We start from the raw sequence: 17,768 nt of genomic DNA, 5'->3' as shown, positions 1-17,768 counted from the left end.
GTTCCTACTTGTACTGTTGGTAAGCCGGCGTTCTCCTCTCAGGATACAATTAAAATCACCTGCGAGGATAAAAGGCTCAGATGTGTTGATAAAAAGCGGTAAAATCTCCAGCATCCTCGCTCTTTCGTTCTTTTCTGGTGATCCGTAAAAATTTAAAAACTGCCACTTTACACCATCAATAAAAGCTTTAACCATTAAAATACGTCCTGGTAAGATTTCTTGAATAAAATCAATTAAAACGTTTCCCTTAAAAAGAATGGCGACCCCTGCTGATCTGGACTCGTTGGATCCAGACCAGACGGATGGACCATACTTCCAATCCTTTTTGTAATTTTCATATCTCATTGTATGGGGAATGCCGCACTCCTGCAGGAAAAATACAGAGGCTGCCAGGCAAGATAAAAAATTGAAGAGAGCAACCCTTCTCACTTTTGACTTGGCGCCCCTCACGTTGAGGGAGATTCCCATGAGCTCAGACATCGTGGAGAGTAAAAGCAAAATTCTGATTTTAAAATAATAAATAATAGGCGTACTTAAAATCAGATTGCTCCTCCACCAGCAATACCCGAAACCTCACTTGAACTCATGGCCCCGCCCTCATCCGACTCAACTGAAAAGAGGGACGAGGCAGGAGAAGAACTACTGTCGCTGAGAGCTGAGCCAGCAACACTCACCTCGTACACGGGGAGCCCAGACTCGCACAGCCTCACCTGGGTCTCTCTCGGTTGACCGACTGGGTCCATGTCTGGTGGGTCCCCCAAGGGCCCCGCCTCTCCCCCCTGGGCCCGTGAAGGCCGGTCTAGAGGGGGAGGTTGTGCGCATGGCGGGGTGTCCGATAATACGGAGGGAGCAGTGCCCGTCCTCCTCACCAGTGCAGGCGAGGAGGGGGTCCCAGGAGGAGCCACATCTTTCCGCACGGACGTATCCATCTGCTCCTCCCCTGTCTCCCTCCTACTGGCACGTTCTTGCTTCCCCTTTTTACGGGGACCCACCTGTACCCAGTCTTCTCCTTCCGAGTCGGTCTCTAGAGACCCAGGATTAGGAGCAGGCCCGGCACCGCCTGAGCAACCAGCCGTCTGGGATGCCACAGGTTCATCGATGGCCTGCTCCTTTTCTGCCTTCCTCTTGGCCTGCCGTTTTTCCTTCGCGCTGGGCTCATTTTTATCCCCTGAGGTCGCTGGCTGAGAGGCACCTGTTTTGGCTTCGGCTGGCCGTACCCTTGAAGCCCAGGTACCTCTCTGCTCTTTCGCCGCAACAGCTTGCTCTCCTCCTTGAGGACGGGACTGCTCTGCTGGTGGAGCACGTGGGGGCACCTCGGGTTGCTCATCTTCTTCGCCTCGGTACCTATGTGGACAAGCATAATAAAGATGACCAGTTTTTTGACAAAAATTGCATTTTTTCTCTTCTGTACATTCCCTCATTGTGTGTTGTTTACTTCCACAGTTCCTGCAGGTGACATCGCAGTTAAAACTGGTATGTCCATAGGTACCGCAGGCCCTGCAGAAGTTTGGCATTCCTGAGAAATAGAGGTCGCCATTCACATTCCCAAGTTTAAAACGAGCAGGTGGTAGCTTCGTTTCTTGGGTGGAGGGGTCCTTTATTAGCGTAACAATAAATTTCCATTTGACGGTCCACACACCGCACTCGTTCATAACTCTCCCCAGCAGCTTAACGTTCTTAAAGTATGCAGCAAGAAACGCCGCCACTTCCTGATCTTTCACGTATGGGGAATACATTTTAATCACTACGAGTTTGGTTACTTCAAAAGCGTGTTCAATTACCTGGACTCCCAAGGCCATGAGTTCACCTTGTTGCCTCTCAGCTTTTCCCATGGCATCACGGAGGATTCCTTCTCCCATAAAGGTCACGTCGTACACTCCACGCCTTGGGTAGTCCTGGATCGCCAAAATCTCGTTCTTGTGGACCGCCAACCGCTTTTCCAAAATATCGTGGACAAGGAACTTGAGACCACGAGGACCGCCTCCACCCTCTGCCAAGATAAATCTTGCAGTATTCCTCAACCGGGCGTATACCGGCACCGCATCAGGTCCGCCTGCCATTTGCGTGGCCAGGTCGGTACCGCACAGCTTGCGCTGCGCCCTTTGGCTTTAAGGAGACACACCAAAGGGCTGGGGGGGGGATCGCAACTCGTTGCTCAGGACTAAGCCTCTCTCCCAAATAGCAGCACGGGGGTGAAGTCCAGGCGAACCTGGACGATCCCCCGAGGCCGAGAGAGAGGGTACCTGAGCACCTTCTGACTAAAAACCTCCTGTATAAATACACTTGGTCTTAGCCAAAAGGCCGAGAAGCGATAACCCGAGCGGCCCTTGCCTTGCCCGAGCCTGTCCCATACTGCTGTTCACCCCTTGCAGCGATTGATTCAGCCTACTCCTAGGCAATTCCATGGGGCCCTGCAGGCTCACACACATTTACAGCTACTAAGCGGGAGGTGAATAAAGGCCGGAGAGGAAGCTACACAGGATTTGCTTCTTTTGCTTGCACCACAATGCAGTGCTGAAAGAGGAGGAATCTACATAAAAACGCCTTCCTGGCAACGCCCAAATGCCCTCCTGCCATGCAGATAAACACTGGCAGCGGCAGCAAGTGCATGCCCACAGCCACCCCTTGTTCCTTCACACCTTGTATCAGCTTTAATCCAGTCCAGTCCGGTGCTGCCTGCTGAGCAGCACTGACCAACACTGCCTGGGCCCAGGCTTTTATCTCTGAGGCAGGCCCCATTATGATGTCAGAAAGCTGGCTCTGGAATCCTGAGGGCTCCACTATGACACGTGCAAAGTTCCGTCTGAACTTTATATAAGACGGTGCGGCTCAGTCAGTCACTCAGTGTTGCCTGAGAGGGCAACACTGCAACAGCCGGCCGCCAGGCTGTCTTTTTTTTGCACATTTATTTGCCTCCAGGAGGCCACAAGAGGGAGACAAGGGACTGCAAAATGGAAAATAAGCATCCACCAACTTTACAGACAACTTCTCTTTGCTCCTACAACCTCCATCCTTGCACAGTTTGTTATTCTTCTAGGTAACATAGTAACAAATCCAAATTGCTGCTCTCTTTGTAGGCAAGCAAGGCTTTGTTGCAACTGCAATTCTTACTTCTTCTTGAAATGTAGGGACGACAGTACATTCCATCACATCCATGTAGTGTACACAGGTAGGTCCATTGTGGCGGGCAGGCAGGCAGGCAGGCAGGCAGGCGGGCGGGCGGGCGGGCGGGCGGCTTTAATGGCTGTTTGCTGTTCCCCTACTCCACTCCGCTATTTGACTGTGGTGCTGCATCAATCAGTGGCTGGCTCAGGTGCAGCTCTTTAACCTACCTAGGAGGGAGGGCGGAGAGAAGACAAGGAAGGTGAATGAGCTGTTCCAATGTGAAATGCCGGAAACACAGAAACACAGAAGACACACACACAACAAGAGGTGGCAATGTATTAATTAATTGCATTTAATAAATGAGCTCATTATCACACATGACTGTACAAATGCATTGTCCAACAGGTGTTGAAATAATGGGATTAAAAGGGGAGATCCCATCAGAAAGACAAAAACAATAGCAAACACAAATAGCACTTTTGGAATCTGATTTTAGTCAACACATAAGGGAAGGGTGCACCGGTCCTGGAAATACTGCAATACCAGGTCAATGCGTGGAGTGGACAGAGCAAGCTCTATTTCCATCTCCCTGTTCTAAAAATCCATTTAATATATGGTCCCCAGATAGGGGACGTATCAGATATTAAACTGATAAGAACAGATACTACACTTGATCTTAGCCAAAAGGCCGAGAAGCGATAACCCGAGCGGCCCTTGCCTTGCCCGAGCCTGTCCCATACTGCTGTTCACCCCTTGCAGCGATTGATTCAGCCTACTCCTAGGCAATTCCATGGGGCCCTGCAGGCTCACACACATTTACAGCTACTAAGCGGGAGGTGAATAAAGGCCGGAGAGGAAGCTACACAGGATTTGCTTCTTTTGCTTGCACCACAATGCAGTGCTGAAAGAGGAGGAATCTACATAAAAACGCCTTCCTGGCAACGCCCAAATGCCCTCCTGCCATGCAGATAAACACTGGCAGCGGCAGCAAGTGCATGCCCACAGCCACCCCTTGTTCCTTCACACCTTGTATCAGCTTTAATCCAGTCCAGTCCGGTGCTGCCTGCTGAGCAGCACTGACCAACACTGCCTGGGCCCAGGCTTTTATCTCTGAGGCAGGCCCCATTATGATGTCAGAAAGCTGGCTCTGGAATCCTGAGGGCTCCACTATGACACGTGCAAAGTTCCGTCTGAACTTTATATAAGACGGTGCGGCTCAGTCAGTCACTCAGTGTTGCCTGAGAGGGCAACACTGCAACAGCCGGCCGCCAGGCTGTCTTTTTTTTGCACATTTATTTGCCTCCAGGAGGCCACAAGAGGGAGACAAGGGACTGCAAAATGGAAAATAAGCATCCACCAACTTTACAGACAACTTCTCTTTGCTCCTACAACCTCCATCCTTGCACAGTTTGTTATTCTTCTAGGTAACATAGTAACAAATCCAAATTGCTGCTCTCTTTGTAGGCAAGCAAGGCTTTGTTGCAACTGCAATTCTTACTTCTTCTTGAAATGTAGGGACGACAGTACATTCCATCACATCCATGTAGTGTACACAGGTAGGTCCATTGTGGCGGGCAGGCAGGCAGGCAGGCAGGCAGGCGGGCGGGCGGGCGGGCGGGCGGCTTTAATGGCTGTTTGCTGTTCCCCTACTCCACTCCGCTATTTGACTGTGGTGCTGCATCAATCAGTGGCTGGCTCAGGTGCAGCTCTTTAACCTACCTAGGAGGGAGGGCGGAGAGAAGACAAGGAAGGTGAATGAGCTGTTCCAATGTGAAATGCCGGAAACACAGAAACACAGAAGACACACACACAACAAGAGGTGGCAATGTATTAATTAATTGCATTTAATAAATGAGCTCATTATCACACATGACTGTACAAATGCATTGTCCAACAGGTGTTGAAATAATGGGATTAAAAGGGGAGATCCCATCAGAAAGACAAAAACAATAGCAAACACAAATAGCACTTTTGGAATCTGATTTTAGTCAACACATAAGGGAAGGGTGCACCGGTCCTGGAAATACTGCAATACCAGGTCAATGCGTGGAGTGGACAGAGCAAGCTCTATTTCCATCTCCCTGTTCTAAAAATCCATTTAATATATGGTCCCCAGATAGGGGACGTATCAGATATTAAACTGATAAGAACAGATACTACACTTGATCTTAGCCAAAAGGCCGAGAAGCGATAACCCGAGCGGCCCTTGCCTTGCCCGAGCCTGTCCCATACTGCTGTTCACCCCTTGCAGCGATTGATTCAGCCTACTCCTAGGCAATTCCATGGGGCCCTGCAGGCTCACACACATTTACAGCTACTAAGCGGGAGGTGAATAAAGGCCGGAGAGGAAGCTACACAGGATTTGCTTCTTTTGCTTGCACCACAATGCAGTGCTGAAAGAGGAGGAATCTACATAAAAACGCCTTCCTGGCAACGCCCAAATGCCCTCCTGCCATGCAGATAAACACTGGCAGCGGCAGCAAGTGCATGCCCACAGCCACCCCTTGTTCCTTCACACCTTGTATCAGCTTTAATCCAGTCCAGTCCGGTGCTGCCTGCTGAGCAGCACTGACCAACACTGCCTGGGCCCAGGCTTTTATCTCTGAGGCAGGCCCCATTATGATGTCAGAAAGCTGGCTCTGGAATCCTGAGGGCTCCACTATGACACGTGCAAAGTTCCGTCTGAACTTTATATAAGACGGTGCGGCTCAGTCAGTCACTCAGTGTTGCCTGAGAGGGCAACACTGCAACAGCCGGCCGCCAGGCTGTCTTTTTTTTGCACATTTATTTGCCTCCAGGAGGCCACAAGAGGGAGACAAGGGACTGCAAAATGGAAAATAAGCATCCACCAACTTTACAGACAACTTCTCTTTGCTCCTACAACCTCCATCCTTGCACAGTTTGTTATTCTTCTAGGTAACATAGTAACAAATCCAAATTGCTGCTCTCTTTGTAGGCAAGCAAGGCTTTGTTGCAACTGCAATTCTTACTTCTTCTTGAAATGTAGGGACGACAGTACATTCCATCACATCCATGTAGTGTACACAGGTAGGTCCATTGTGGCGGGCAGGCAGGCAGGCAGGCAGGCAGGCGGGCGGGCGGGCGGGCGGGCGGCTTTAATGGCTGTTTGCTGTTCCCCTACTCCACTCCGCTATTTGACTGTGGTGCTGCATCAATCAGTGGCTGGCTCAGGTGCAGCTCTTTAACCTACCTAGGAGGGAGGGCGGAGAGAAGACAAGGAAGGTGAATGAGCTGTTCCAATGTGAAATGCCGGAAACACAGAAACACAGAAGACACACACACAACAAGAGGTGGCAATGTATTAATTAATTGCATTTAATAAATGAGCTCATTATCACACATGACTGTACAAATGCATTGTCCAACAGGTGTTGAAATAATGGGATTAAAAGGGGAGATCCCATCAGAAAGACAAAAACAATAGCAAACACAAATAGCACTTTTGGAATCTGATTTTAGTCAACACATAAGGGAAGGGTGCACCGGTCCTGGAAATACTGCAATACCAGGTCAATGCGTGGAGTGGACAGAGCAAGCTCTATTTCCATCTCCCTGTTCTAAAAATCCATTTAATATATGGTCCCCAGATAGGGGACGTATCAGATATTAAACTGATAAGAACAGATTTTTTTTTTTTTATTAAAAGCCCGAGTCGTGCTTTCTATCACCCAAGTGCATAAAAAGTGCAGAGGTGCCACACAAAAAGTGCACAAGGATGCGGTCTATCGCAGCCCTTCTCTTAAAAGAGAGAGGCCCCGCATAACCATTCCCTGACCCTCCAAACCATAGGCCTAGAGGATCAAGGATCGATGGTCCCCCCTCGCCGAAGCTTAGGGAGACCCAAACACACTCCTAGGCTTCTACCTGGGCTGCCACCCCAGTGTCCACCTAGGAGCCTGCATCCTAGTTGCACCTCCCCTCCGAAGAAGGGAGGCCGGGTTGCAGGGGAAAAAGGAACCAGAAGGCCACACATTTTCCCCCTAGACCTCAGGAGGGTCCCAAAAGGGCACCGCATCCCAAAATCCTTGTGACAAACGTGACAAACACACAGTGAAAAACAAAATTAAATAAGTGGATGTGCGCTGTGATACAGCCTGGACATCCGCCAGGTATAAAAAAATTCCTCATCTCCCAGCCAGAAGGCCGGGAGAATAAAGGTGTGTGCTCATATAGCGTGAAAGAGAGTGCGTGCAAGTGTGCCTTCACTCAGTGGGATCCCACCCCCAGTGAGTTAGGGCACCCCAGGGTCACCAGCCCTGGGGCACATAGCAACTCGGGCTTCCAAACTACCCGGCCTAATGACCTCGATCCGGCGGTCGCCTGGTCACCTACAAATGGTACCTTTAAACCAAATGCGTACACCAGAGCGATGACCGTTGTGGTTCCCTGCCCTCACCTCGGCGTTCTGTCATCCCCCTACGATGGCCCACGTACCACCGGCAGGGATGATTACTAACCTCAGCTTGAGCAGGTACTACACTTGATCTTAGCCAAAAGGCCGAGAAGCGATAACCCGAGCGGCCCTTGCCTTGCCCGAGCCTGTCCCATACTGCTGTTCACCCCTTGCAGCGATTGATTCAGCCTACTCCTAGGCAATTCCATGGGGCCCTGCAGGCTCACACACATTTACAGCTACTAAGCGGGAGGTGAATAAAGGCCGGAGAGGAAGCTACACAGGATTTGCTTCTTTTGCTTGCACCACAATGCAGTGCTGAAAGAGGAGGAATCTACATAAAAACGCCTTCCTGGCAACGCCCAAATGCCCTCCTGCCATGCAGATAAACACTGGCAGCGGCAGCAAGTGCATGCCCACAGCCACCCCTTGTTCCTTCACACCTTGTATCAGCTTTAATCCAGTCCAGTCCGGTGCTGCCTGCTGAGCAGCACTGACCAACACTGCCTGGGCCCAGGCTTTTATCTCTGAGGCAGGCCCCATTATGATGTCAGAAAGCTGGCTCTGGAATCCTGAGGGCTCCACTATGACACGTGCAAAGTTCCGTCTGAACTTTATATAAGACGGTGCGGCTCAGTCAGTCACTCAGTGTTGCCTGAGAGGGCAACACTGCAACAGCCGGCCGCCAGGCTGTCTTTTTTTTGCACATTTATTTGCCTCCAGGAGGCCACAAGAGGGAGACAAGGGACTGCAAAATGGAAAATAAGCATCCACCAACTTTACAGACAACTTCTCTTTGCTCCTACAACCTCCATCCTTGCACAGTTTGTTATTCTTCTAGGTAACATAGTAACAAATCCAAATTGCTGCTCTCTTTGTAGGCAAGCAAGGCTTTGTTGCAACTGCAATTCTTACTTCTTCTTGAAATGTAGGGACGACAGTACATTCCATCACATCCATGTAGTGTACACAGGTAGGTCCATTGTGGCGGGCAGGCAGGCAGGCAGGCAGGCGGGCGGGCGGGCGGGCGGGCGGCTTTAATGGCTGTTTGCTGTTCCCCTACTCCACTCCGCTATTTGACTGTGGTGCTGCATCAATCAGTGGCTGGCTCAGGTGCAGCTCTTTAACCTACCTAGGAGGGAGGGCGGAGAGAAGACAAGGAAGGTGAATGAGCTGTTCCAATGTGAAATGCCGGAAACACAGAAACACAGAAGACACACACACAACAAGAGGTGGCAATGTATTAATTAATTGCATTTAATAAATGAGCTCATTATCACACATGACTGTACAAATGCATTGTCCAACAGGTGTTGAAATAATGGGATTAAAAGGGGAGATCCCATCAGAAAGACAAAAACAATAGCAAACACAAATAGCACTTTTGGAATCTGATTTTAGTCAACACATAAGGGAAGGGTGCACCGGTCCTGGAAATACTGCAATACCAGGTCAATGCGTGGAGTGGACAGAGCAAGCTCTATTTCCATCTCCCTGTTCTAAAAATCCATTTAATATATGGTCCCCAGATAGGGGACGTATCAGATATTAAACTGATAAGAACAGATACTACACTTGATCTTAGCCAAAAGGCCGAGAAGCGATAACCCGAGCGGCCCTTGCCTTGCCCGAGCCTGTCCCATACTGCTGTTCACCCCTTGCAGCGATTGATTCAGCCTACTCCTAGGCAATTCCATGGGGCCCTGCAGGCTCACACACATTTACAGCTACTAAGCGGGAGGTGAATAAAGGCCGGAGAGGAAGCTACACAGGATTTGCTTCTTTTGCTTGCACCACAATGCAGTGCTGAAAGAGGAGGAATCTACATAAAAACGCCTTCCTGGCAACGCCCAAATGCCCTCCTGCCATGCAGATAAACACTGGCAGCGGCAGCAAGTGCATGCCCACAGCCACCCCTTGTTCCTTCACACCTTGTATCAGCTTTAATCCAGTCCAGTCCGGTGCTGCCTGCTGAGCAGCACTGACCAACACTGCCTGGGCCCAGGCTTTTATCTCTGAGGCAGGCCCCATTATGATGTCAGAAAGCTGGCTCTGGAATCCTGAGGGCTCCACTATGACACGTGCAAAGTTCCGTCTGAACTTTATATAAGACGGTGCGGCTCAGTCAGTCACTCAGTGTTGCCTGAGAGGGCAACACTGCAACAGCCGGCCGCCAGGCTGTCTTTTTTTTGCACATTTATTTGCCTCCAGGAGGCCACAAGAGGGAGACAAGGGACTGCAAAATGGAAAATAAGCATCCACCAACTTTACAGACAACTTCTCTTTGCTCCTACAACCTCCATCCTTGCACAGTTTGTTATTCTTCTAGGTAACATAGTAACAAATCCAAATTGCTGCTCTCTTTGTAGGCAAGCAAGGCTTTGTTGCAACTGCAATTCTTACTTCTTCTTGAAATGTAGGGACGACAGTACATTCCATCACATCCATGTAGTGTACACAGGTAGGTCCATTGTGGCGGGCAGGCAGGCAGGCAGGCAGGCAGGCGGGCGGGCGGGCGGGCGGGCGGCTTTAATGGCTGTTTGCTGTTCCCCTACTCCACTCCGCTATTTGACTGTGGTGCTGCATCAATCAGTGGCTGGCTCAGGTGCAGCTCTTTAACCTACCTAGGAGGGAGGGCGGAGAGAAGACAAGGAAGGTGAATGAGCTGTTCCAATGTGAAATGCCGGAAACACAGAAACACAGAAGACACACACACAACAAGAGGTGGCAATGTATTAATTAATTGCATTTAATAAATGAGCTCATTATCACACATGACTGTACAAATGCATTGTCCAACAGGTGTTGAAATAATGGGATTAAAAGGGGAGATCCCATCAGAAAGACAAAAACAATAGCAAACACAAATAGCACTTTTGGAATCTGATTTTAGTCAACACATAAGGGAAGGGTGCACCGGTCCTGGAAATACTGCAATACCAGGTCAATGCGTGGAGTGGACAGAGCAAGCTCTATTTCCATCTCCCTGTTCTAAAAATCCATTTAATATATGGTCCCCAGATAGGGGACGTATCAGATATTAAACTGATAAGAACAGATACTACACTTGATCTTAGCCAAAAGGCCGAGAAGCGATAACCCGAGCGGCCCTTGCCTTGCCCGAGCCTGTCCCATACTGCTGTTCACCCCTTGCAGCGATTGATTCAGCCTACTCCTAGGCAATTCCATGGGGCCCTGCAGGCTCACACACATTTACAGCTACTAAGCGGGAGGTGAATAAAGGCCGGAGAGGAAGCTACACAGGATTTGCTTCTTTTGCTTGCACCACAATGCAGTGCTGAAAGAGGAGGAATCTACATAAAAACGCCTTCCTGGCAACGCCCAAATGCCCTCCTGCCATGCAGATAAACACTGGCAGCGGCAGCAAGTGCATGCCCACAGCCACCCCTTGTTCCTTCACACCTTGTATCAGCTTTAATCCAGTCCAGTCCGGTGCTGCCTGCTGAGCAGCACTGACCAACACTGCCTGGGCCCAGGCTTTTATCTCTGAGGCAGGCCCCATTATGATGTCAGAAAGCTGGCTCTGGAATCCTGAGGGCTCCACTATGACACGTGCAAAGTTCCGTCTGAACTTTATATAAGACGGTGCGGCTCAGTCAGTCACTCAGTGTTGCCTGAGAGGGCAACACTGCAACAGCCGGCCGCCAGGCTGTCTTTTTTTTGCACATTTATTTGCCTCCAGGAGGCCACAAGAGGGAGACAAGGGACTGCAAAATGGAAAATAAGCATCCACCAACTTTACAGACAACTTCTCTTTGCTCCTACAACCTCCATCCTTGCACAGTTTGTTATTCTTCTAGGTAACATAGTAACAAATCCAAATTGCTGCTCTCTTTGTAGGCAAGCAAGGCTTTGTTGCAACTGCAATTCTTACTTCTTCTTGAAATGTAGGGACGACAGTACATTCCATCACATCCATGTAGTGTACACAGGTAGGTCCATTGTGGCGGGCAGGCAGGCAGGCAGGCAGGCAGGCGGGCGGGCGGGCGGGCGGGCGGCTTTAATGGCTGTTTGCTGTTCCCCTACTCCACTCCGCTATTTGACTGTGGTGCTGCATCAATCAGTGGCTGGCTCAGGTGCAGCTCTTTAACCTACCTAGGAGGGAGGGCGGAGAGAAGACAAGGAAGGTGAATGAGCTGTTCCAATGTGAAATGCCGGAAACACAGAAACACAGAAGACACACACACAACAAGAGGTGGCAATGTATTAATTAATTGCATTTAATAAATGAGCTCATTATCACACATGACTGTACAAATGCATTGTCCAACAGGTGTTGAAATAATGGGATTAAAAGGGGAGATCCCATCAGAAAGACAAAAACAATAGCAAACACAAATAGCACTTTTGGAATCTGATTTTAGTCAACACATAAGGGAAGGGTGCACCGGTCCTGGAAATACTGCAATACCAGGTCAATGCGTGGAGTGGACAGAGCAAGCTCTATTTCCATCTCCCTGTTCTAAAAATCCATTTAATATATGGTCCCCAGATAGGGGACGTATCAGATATTAAACTGATAAGAACAGATACTACACTTGATCTTAGCCAAAAGGCCGAGAAGCGATAACCCGAGCGGCCCTTGCCTTGCCCGAGCCTGTCCCATACTGCTGTTCACCCCTTGCAGCGATTGATTCAGCCTACTCCTAGGCAATTCCATGGGGCCCTGCAGGCTCACACACATTTACAGCTACTAAGCGGGAGGTGAATAAAGGCCGGAGAGGAAGCTACACAGGATTTGCTTCTTTTGCTTGCACCACAATGCAGTGCTGAAAGAGGAGGAATCTACATAAAAACGCCTTCCTGGCAACGCCCAAATGCCCTCCTGCCATGCAGATAAACACTGGCAGCGGCAGCAAGTGCATGCCCACAGCCACCCCTTGTTCCTTCACACCTTGTATCAGCTTTAATCCAGTCCAGTCCGGTGCTGCCTGCTGAGCAGCACTGACCAACACTGCCTGGGCCCAGGCTTTTATCTCTGAGGCAGGCCCCATTATGATGTCAGAAAGCTGGCTCTGGAATCCTGAGGGCTCCACTATGACACGTGCAAAGTTCCGTCTGAACTTTATATAAGACGGTGCGGCTCAGTCAGTCACTCAGTGTTGCCTGAGAGGGCAACACTGCAACAGCCGGCCGCCAGGCTGTCTTTTTTTTGCACATTTATTTGCCTCCAGGAGGCCACAAGAGGGAGACAAGGGACTGCAAAATGGAAAATAAGCATCCACCAACTTTACAGACAACTTCTCTTTGCTCCTACAACCTCCATCCTTGCACAGTTTGTTATTCTTCTAGGTAACATAGTAACAAATCCAAATTGCTGCTCTCTTTGTAGGCAAGCAAGGCTTTGTTGCAACTGCAATTCTTACTTCTTCTTGAAATGTAGGGACGACAGTACATTCCATCACATCCATGTAGTGTACACAGGTAGGTCCATTGTGGCGGGCAGGCAGGCAGGCAGGCAGGCAGGCGGGCGGGCGGGCGGCTTTAATGGCTGTTTGCTGTTCCCCTACTCCACTCCGCTATTTGACTGTGGTGCTGCATCAATCAGTGGCTGGCTCAGGTGCAGCTCTTTAACCTACCTAGGAGGGAGGGCGGAGAGAAGACAAGGAAGGTGAATGAGCTGTTCCAATGTGAAATGCCGGAAACACAGAAACACAGAAGACACACACACAACAAGAGGTGGCAATGTATTAATTAATTGCATTTAATAAATGAGCTCATTATCACACATGACTGTACAAATGCATTGTCCAACAGGTGTTGAAATAATGGGATTAAAAGGGGAGATCCCATCAGAAAGACAAAAACAATAGCAAACACAAATAGCACTTTTGGAATCTGATTTTAGTCAACACATAAGGGAAGGGTGCACCGGTCCTGGAAATACTGCAATACCAGGTCAATGCGTGGAGTGGACAGAGCAAGCTCTATTTCCATCTCCCTGTTCTAAAAATCCATTTAATATATGGTCCCCAGATAGGGGACGTATCAGATATTAAACTGATAAGAACAGATACTACACTTGATCTTAGCCAAAAGGCCGAGAAGCGATAACCCGAGCGGCCCTTGCCTTGCCCGAGCCTGTCCCATACTGCTGTTCACCCCTTGCAGCGATTGATTCAGCCTACTCCTAGGCAATTCCATGGGGCCCTGCAGGCTCACACACATTTACAGCTACTAAGCGGGAGGTGAATAAAGGCCGGAGAGGAAGCTACACAGGATTTGCTTCTTTTGCTTGCACCACAATGCAGTGCTGAAAGAGGAGGAATCTACATAAAAACGCCTTCCTGGCAACGCCCAAATGCCCTCCTGCCATGCAGATAAACACTGGCAGCGGCAGCAAGTGCATGCCCACAGCCACCCCTTGTTCCTTCACACCTTGTATCAGCTTTAATCCAGTCCAGTCCGGTGCTGCCTGCTGAGCAGCACTGACCAACACTGCCTGGGCCCAGGCTTTTATCTCTGAGGCAGGCCCCATTATGATGTCAGAAAGCTGGCTCTGGAATCCTGAGGGCTCCACTATGACACGTGCAAAGTTCCGTCTGAACTTTATATAAGACGGTGCGGCTCAGTCAGTCACTCAGTGTTGCCTGAGAGGGCAACACTGCAACAGCCGGCCGCCAGGCTGTCTTTTTTTTGCACATTTATTTGCCTCCAGGAGGCCACAAGAGGGAGACAAGGGACTGCAAAATGGAAAATAAGCATCCACCAACTTTACAGACAACTTCTCTTTGCTCCTACAACCTCCATCCTTGCACAGTTTGTTATTCTTCTAGGTAACATAGTAACAAATCCAAATTGCTGCTCTCTTTGTAGGCAAGCAAGGCTTTGTTGCAACTGCAATTCTTACTTCTTCTTGAAATGTAGGGACGACAGTACATTCCATCACATCCATGTAGTGTACACAGGTAGGTCCATTGTGGCGGGCAGGCAGGCAGGCAGGCAGGCAGGCGGGCGGGCGGGCGGGCGGGCGGCTTTAATGGCTGTTTGCTGTTCCCCTACTCCACTCCGCTATTTGACTGTGGTGCTGCATCAATCAGTGGCTGGCTCAGGTGCAGCTCTTTAACCTACCTAGGAGGGAGGGCGGAGAGAAGACAAGGAAGGTGAATGAGCTGTTCCAATGTGAAATGCCGGAAACACAGAAACACAGAAGACACACACACAACAAGAGGTGGCAATGTATTAATTAATTGCATTTAATAAATGAGCTCATTATCACACATGACTGTACAAATGCATTGTCCAACAGGTGTTGAAATAATGGGATTAAAAGGGGAGATCCCATCAGAAAGACAAAAACAATAGCAAACACAAATAGCACTTTTGGAATCTGATTTTAGTCAACACATAAGGGAAGGGTGCACCGGTCCTGGAAATACTGCAATACCAGGTCAATGCGTGGAGTGGACAGAGCAAGCTCTATTTCCATCTCCCTGTTCTAAAAATCCATTTAATATATGGTCCCCAGATAGGGGACGTATCAGATATTAAACTGATAAGAACAGATACTACACTTGATCTTAGCCAAAAGGCCGAGAAGCGATAACCCGAGCGGCCCTTGCCTTGCCCGAGCCTGTCCCATACTGCTGTTCACCCCTTGCAGCGATTGATTCAGCCTACTCCTAGGCAATTCCATGGGGCCCTGCAGGCTCACACACATTTACAGCTACTAAGCGGGAGGTGAATAAAGGCCGGAGAGGAAGCTACACAGGATTTGCTTCTTTTGCTTGCACCACAATGCAGTGCTGAAAGAGGAGGAATCTACATAAAAACGCCTTCCTGGCAACGCCCAAATGCCCTCCTGCCATGCAGATAAACACTGGCAGCGGCAGCAAGTGCATGCCCACAGCCACCCCTTGTTCCTTCACACCTTGTATCAGCTTTAATCCAGTCCAGTCCGGTGCTGCCTGCTGAGCAGCACTGACCAACACTGCCTGGGCCCAGGCTTTTATCTCTGAGGCAGGCCCCATTATGATGTCAGAAAGCTGGCTCTGGAATCCTGAGGGCTCCACTATGACACGTGCAAAGTTCCGTCTGAACTTTATATAAGACGGTGCGGCTCAGTCAGTCACTCAGTGTTGCCTGAGAGGGCAACACTGCAACAGCCGGCCGCCAGGCTGTCTTTTTTTTGCACATTTATTTGCCTCCAGGAGGCCACAAGAGGGAGACAAGGGACTGCAAAATGGAAAATAAGCATCCACCAACTTTACAGACAACTTCTCTTTGCTCCTACAACCTCCATCCTTGCACAGTTTGTTATTCTTCTAGGTAACATAGTAACAAATCCAAATTGCTGCTCTCTTTGTAGGCAAGCAAGGCTTTGTTGCAACTGCAATTCTTACTTCTTCTTGAAATGTAGGGACGACAGTACATTCCATCACATCCATGTAGTGTACACAGGTAGGTCCATTGTGGCGGGCAGGCAGGCAGGCAGGCAGGCAGGCGGGCGGGCGGGCGGGCGGGCGGCTTTAATGGCTGTTTGCTGTTCCCCTACTCCACTCCGCTATTTGACTGTGGTGCTGCATCAATCAGTGGCTGGCTCAGGTGCAGCTCTTTAACCTACCTAGGAGGGAGGGCGGAGAGAAGACAAGGAAGGTGAATGAGCTGTTCCAATGTGAAATGCCGGAAACACAGAAACACAGAAGACACACACACAACAAGAGGTGGCAATGTATTAATTAATTGCATTTAATAAATGAGCTCATTATCACACATGACTGTACAAATGCATTGTCCAACAGGTGTTGAAATAATGGGATTAAAAGGGGAGATCCCATCAGAAAGACAAAAACAATAGCAAACACAAATAGCACTTTTGGAATCTGATTTTAGTCAACACATAAGGGAAGGGTGCACCGGTCCTGGAAATACTGCAATACCAGGTCAATGCGTGGAGTGGACAGAGCAAGCTCTATTTCCATCTCCCTGTTCTAAAAATCCATTTAATATATGGTCCCCAGATAGGGGACGTATCAGATATTAAACTGATAAGAACAGATACTACACTTGATCTTAGCCAAAAGGCCGAGAAGCGATAACCCGAGCGGCCCTTGCCTTGCCCGAGCCTGTCCCATACTGCTGTTCACCCCTTGCAGCGATTGATTCAGCCTACTCCTAGGCAATTCCATGGGGCCCTGCAGGCTCACACACATTTACAGCTACTAAGCGGGAGGTGAATAAAGGCCGGAGAGGAAGCTACACAGGATTTGCTTCTTTTGCTTGCACCACAATGCAGTGCTGAAAGAGGAGGAATCTACATAAAAACGCCTTCCTGGCAACGCCCAAATGCCCTCCTGCCATGCAGATAAACACTGGCAGCGGCAGCAAGTGCATGCCCACAGCCACCCCTTGTTCCTTCACACCTTGTATCAGCTTTAATCCAGTCCAGTCCGGTGCTGCCTGCTGAGCAGCACTGACCAACACTGCCTGGGCCCAGGCTTTTATCTCTGAGGCAGGCCCCATTATGATGTCAGAAAGCTGGCTCTGGAATCCTGAGGGCTCCACTATGACACGTGCAAAGTTCCGTCTGAACTTTATATAAGACGGTGCGGCTCAGTCAGTCACTCAGTGTTGCCTGAGAGGGCAACACTGCAACAGCCGGCCGCCAGGCTGTCTTTTTTTTGCACATTTATTTGCCTCCAGGAGGCCACAAGAGGGAGACAAGGGACTGCAAAATGGAAAATAAGCATCCACCAACTTTACAGACAACTTCTCTTTGCTCCTACAACCTCCATCCTTGCACAGTTTGTTATTCTTCTAGGTAACATAGTAACAAATCCAAATTGCTGCTCTCTTTGTAGGCAAGCAAGGCTTTGTTGCAACTGCAATTCTTACTTCTTCTTGAAATGTAGGGACGACAGTACATTCCATCACATCCATGTAGTGTACACAGGTAGGTCCATTGTGGCGGGCAGGCAGGCAGGCAGGCAGGCAGGCGGGCGGGCGGGCGGGCGGGCGGCTTTAATGGCTGTTTGCTGTTCCCCTACTCCACTCCGCTATTTGACTGTGGTGCTGCATCAATCAGTGGCTGGCTCAGGTGCAGCTCTTTAACCTACCTAGGAGGGAGGGCGGAGAGAAGACAAGGAAGGTGAATGAGCTGTTCCAATGTGAAATGCCGGAAACACAGAAACACAGAAGACACACACACAACAAGAGGTGGCAATGTATTAATTAATTGCATTTAATAAATGAGCTCATTATCACACATGACTGTACAAATGCATTGTCC

General features: G+C 49.4%; 8 non-coding genes and 2 pseudogenes across 8 annotated transcripts; all 10 read right to left on the bottom strand.

The window, feature by feature from the left end:
• Positions 1-3,614: 3,614 nt before the first annotated feature.
• Positions 3,615-3,805, bottom strand: LOC142688178 (U2 spliceosomal RNA). The gene has a single exon (XR_012857330.1). It is a non-coding gene; the product is annotated as a U2 spliceosomal RNA (small nuclear RNA).
• Positions 3,806-5,106: 1,301 nt separating this feature from the next.
• On the bottom strand, positions 5,107-5,297 carry LOC142688177 (U2 spliceosomal RNA). The gene has a single exon (XR_012857329.1). It is a non-coding gene; the product is annotated as a U2 spliceosomal RNA (small nuclear RNA).
• A 1,301-nt stretch (positions 5,298-6,598) lies between these two features.
• LOC142688361 (U2 spliceosomal RNA) lies at positions 6,599-6,776 on the bottom strand (annotated as a pseudogene).
• Positions 6,777-7,566: 790 nt separating this feature from the next.
• Positions 7,567-7,636, bottom strand: LOC142688408 (U2 spliceosomal RNA; annotated as a pseudogene).
• A 1,297-nt stretch (positions 7,637-8,933) lies between these two features.
• LOC142688176 (U2 spliceosomal RNA) lies at positions 8,934-9,124 on the bottom strand. Its single transcript, XR_012857328.1, has one exon. It is a non-coding gene; the product is annotated as a U2 spliceosomal RNA (small nuclear RNA).
• Positions 9,125-10,425: 1,301 nt separating this feature from the next.
• Positions 10,426-10,616, bottom strand: LOC142688175 (U2 spliceosomal RNA). Its single transcript, XR_012857327.1, has one exon. It is a non-coding gene; the product is annotated as a U2 spliceosomal RNA (small nuclear RNA).
• A 1,301-nt stretch (positions 10,617-11,917) lies between these two features.
• On the bottom strand, positions 11,918-12,108 carry LOC142688174 (U2 spliceosomal RNA). The gene has a single exon (XR_012857326.1). It is a non-coding gene; the product is annotated as a U2 spliceosomal RNA (small nuclear RNA).
• A 1,293-nt stretch (positions 12,109-13,401) lies between these two features.
• On the bottom strand, positions 13,402-13,592 carry LOC142688171 (U2 spliceosomal RNA). The gene has a single exon (XR_012857324.1). It is a non-coding gene; the product is annotated as a U2 spliceosomal RNA (small nuclear RNA).
• Positions 13,593-14,893: 1,301 nt separating this feature from the next.
• On the bottom strand, positions 14,894-15,084 carry LOC142688170 (U2 spliceosomal RNA). Its single transcript, XR_012857323.1, has one exon. It is a non-coding gene; the product is annotated as a U2 spliceosomal RNA (small nuclear RNA).
• Positions 15,085-16,385: 1,301 nt separating this feature from the next.
• On the bottom strand, positions 16,386-16,576 carry LOC142688169 (U2 spliceosomal RNA). Its single transcript, XR_012857322.1, has one exon. It is a non-coding gene; the product is annotated as a U2 spliceosomal RNA (small nuclear RNA).
• Positions 16,577-17,768: the final 1,192 nt, after the last annotated feature.

This window comes from Rhinoderma darwinii, assembly GCF_050947455.1.
Source record: "Rhinoderma darwinii isolate aRhiDar2 chromosome 5 unlocalized genomic scaffold, aRhiDar2.hap1 SUPER_5_unloc_25, whole genome shotgun sequence".
NCBI classification, from domain to species: domain Eukaryota; kingdom Metazoa; phylum Chordata; class Amphibia; order Anura; family Rhinodermatidae; genus Rhinoderma; species Rhinoderma darwinii.
Note: the sequence above shows the minus strand (reverse complement) of the source record. Positions and strands in the feature narration are given on the sequence as shown.